Raw genomic sequence first — 3,450 nt, forward strand, 5'->3', positions numbered from 1 at the left:
AGACTTAATACAGCATTGCTTGAAGTTGTACATCAGTGATCTGTATTTGCACATGTGCTAAGCATAGAGCTATGGTAAACAATGAAAAGTCAGACAACACTCAACAGTCTAACTTACTGCATTTTTGCCTTGGATCCTACATGCACTGCATGTCTTGCATTCAATACACTGCCATCTTAAGGCCTTCACATTTGTTGTTAACTCAGGACAGAATTTCAGACATGATGGATGTCCTAAAAAAACCAAAATATTTAAAGCTTGATATGTAAGATTGATTCTTAAGTTCAACAGGATGTAGCCAGCACCACCAGAGCCCTGCAAACACCAGCTGTTTTCAGAACTTTGCACCACATTATTTAACTCATCTACTTCATACAAAGATACAGAATAACTGTCATTAAAAATCATTTATGAAGAGAAGTAGAAAGTTGACTACTGTAACTGACAGCTGTGAATGGTCTAAACAAGCACCTGAAATTGAATTTTTATTTTCACTAGGTTGTTTCAATAGCATATTAAACTGCCATTGGTTCTGATAAAAATATTTTTACAAATTTGACCCCACTCCCTTTTTCATAGCTGTGTAACACAAACAGAAGAAATCTTTAGATAAAACCATATTAGTTATTTTTCTAAATATACTAAAGTATCTACCAGAGAAACTTAACAGTCAAACTATATTCATTTTTCATTCCAACTGATTATTTAATTATATACAAAGAACAATTTCAGAGCGGTAAGAAAGAAAAAATAAAAATAATCAGGCAACTGGCACAAGAAAAGCTTACTGCAAAAGGAAGATTTAAAATGGAGGGGGAGAGTAGCTGAACTACCACCTCCCATGAAACTATACTTGATTCTCTGGCAGGACCAACCTCTTTTCATGGTATCCTAGAAGGCCTACATGGCTTTTCCAATTAATACAATGTGCCAGACAACTGAACACATACAACACCTTAGGCAACACTGGTAGTGATTTTTCATGTCTTCGACAACCTCAATAAAGCGTCTTAATCCAGAAAAGACAAAAGCACTGCTAAATAGGAAGGGATAAGCCTTCCCAGGGAAACAGTTTTTGCCAGTATTATATTCGGAGATTATGAAGAACATCAGCCCACAAGTTGCCAGAGAGACAAGAATCCCTGACGCCATGCTGTATTTATAGATGGCTGAAGTGATGCAATGTGCATGAAGGATGCCTTCTTCTCACTGTCAAAGTTGGGATATGTGCTTTCTTTCAGGTAATGGTCTAGTCATGGTGATTCAGACTTTCTCCATCAGCCGTTTCTCAGTCCAAGACTGAGCTAAACCACCACGAACAAAAAACCAGACTAAGCCATGAGCATTTGCTATTTTCACCTTCCAACAGACTGAGGCATGAACAGCAAAGACGACTGATGGAATGCAAAAGCCACTTTAGTAAGTACAAAATTCAGATTTTATTTCCTTTTACTGTATGTACCCAAGGCTTAATCCACTTTTTGTTAAATTTTAAAAGACAACTTAATTGTGTAAATATAGGATATTCTCAACATAGGAATACGATCTATTAGTAAAGAACAAATAATAATAAATTCGAAGAGTAGTTTCAAAACCAAAGATATTGAAAAAGCATTGTGATTTGATTCTTAGCATACAGTTTAAGATAGAGTAACAAATTTTTGTGGTTAAAACTGAGTATGCACTTGAACTATTTTTCTTGAAAGTGACAAATATACTCTGTAACTGCATAGTTGAGTTCGATGCTACACTGTTCCCTTCAATAAAGCTTAACAAGTGCTTCATTTGAAAAATCTGCTAAGAAGTAAGAAAAAAGCTCCCTGGAGTGTATAACATTAACAATCAATATCACAGAAAGACTTATTTCATCAACCATGACTTAACAACTATATTAACACATTAAAGTGTAATCATAAACCAATTACCTCCATATAAGTACATTTAATTCCAGTTATCTACCCTGCACAGAAGTGATTTACTTCAAGGAGCAAGTAAGTTGTGGTTTAAATTGTAGATTTTAACTTTGCCTTAAGTAAATAACTGAGAAGTCTAAACATAAGAAACATCCCTTCTCACTGGTTGATAACTATGCACATATTAGGTATAAATGCGTTACTTTATTTGTCTGTTATCTACCAACATAACATTTCTCATTTAAGCAAGTGCACAGCTTATTAATATCCTTAAGTGTTAGATTTTACTATCAAGACAAAAATTCAAGCACAAAATCCATTGGTATTAAATATGAAGATTCTGCCTGCAACTCCAAGTCCTTGAGCCACAAATAACTAGAAGCTGGAAGACTGCAAATGGGAATCAACACTATGCATTTGCTATGTTCTTCTTCTGTCTTTCCTAGGTATGTACTAGCAGAGAGCACAGAAATTTTCAGATTTCAAAATACCATATGGTATTGTTCTTTAATAGCTGATAATACTTACACTCTTCATTTTGGTCACGAATTGACATAATACAAATATAACAATAACAAGCAGAGGGTAACGCCTACCAGATGAAGTGGTAACGAACACAGGTTTCACTTCAAACAGGGACTCAGTTTAACTACTTCGGTAGTTTAACAAATTTCTGTAGTCAGTTAAACGGAGTCACTGTGACCTTCATTTTACAGCTAGTTTCTTTAAAATTGAAAGAGTTGAAAAAGGAAAGCATGGTTCTGGCTTCAAAATTCACAGTATTTCAGCTCTAATTGATCTAAACTGAAACAGTGAACATACCATCTTCTCCATATCCAGAAGCTAATACACCTGCCAAGATGTTTTCAACACTTGATCAATCTCTAGTTTGAAGTGTTTCGGATGGTAATGTCTCCTGGTTCAATCACTTGACTTTTTTTTCAAACCTCAGCAGCATCAATATTTTAATGTAGCACACAAGTTAAGACTAGTGGAAATTTAGAGCTTTGAAAGCTGGCAATCTCCACCAGGAACACATACAGGCTTACTTTAAAATAAAGCTATTAAGAATTAAATGCTTTAAAATTCATTCTTATCCATCCCAGTTAGACAAGGTTAAGATTTGTGATGCACTCATGTGGCAGAAATAGGTGAGATCAGGAAGTTAAAACATAACAACTCACTCCTTTGTGACTGATGGCCAACTCATTTAACCTGCCCACTTTTGTGTTCTCCCTGCAAATTTGGGCCTTGTTTATTCTTCAAAGGATTTAACAAAACAACTAGTCTTTTAAAAAAACAAGCATTAGATCAGTGACAGCTATGTACAGTGCTAAGTTAGATATGCTAATATTTCCAGTTATTTTTAACTTTGATACAAATGTTGGGAACTAATGTATAAGGTAATTCACAAACCCCCTCCTTGTGTTTGATAATCTTTTAGGTAAAAAGCATTATTATTTAGGGTGACTTTAGAGAGGATCAGTGCACCTGCTCCATAGCTGTCTCAGGTGTGTAATAGGTTTTTCCACTTGCA

The 3,450-nt window shown here is 35.0% G+C and overlaps 1 protein-coding gene across 1 annotated transcript in view; it reads right to left on the reverse strand.

Moving 5' to 3' along the window:
* KAT6B (lysine acetyltransferase 6B) overlaps positions 1 to 201 on the reverse strand; it is a 46,242-nt gene extending 46,041 nt beyond the window's left edge. Inside the window, exon 1 of the mRNA XM_035897350.1 lies at positions 118 to 201. The gene's annotated coding sequence lies outside the window, so the exon portion shown is untranslated. The remainder of the gene's footprint in view (positions 1 to 117) is intronic.
* Positions 202 to 3,450: the final 3,249 nt, after the last annotated feature.

The sequence above is a fragment of the Egretta garzetta genome, unplaced genomic scaffold (genome assembly GCF_000687185.1).
Source record: "Egretta garzetta isolate BGI_Z169 unplaced genomic scaffold, ASM68718v1 scaffold56, whole genome shotgun sequence".
NCBI classification, from domain to species: Eukaryota; Metazoa; Chordata; class Aves; order Pelecaniformes; family Ardeidae; genus Egretta; species Egretta garzetta.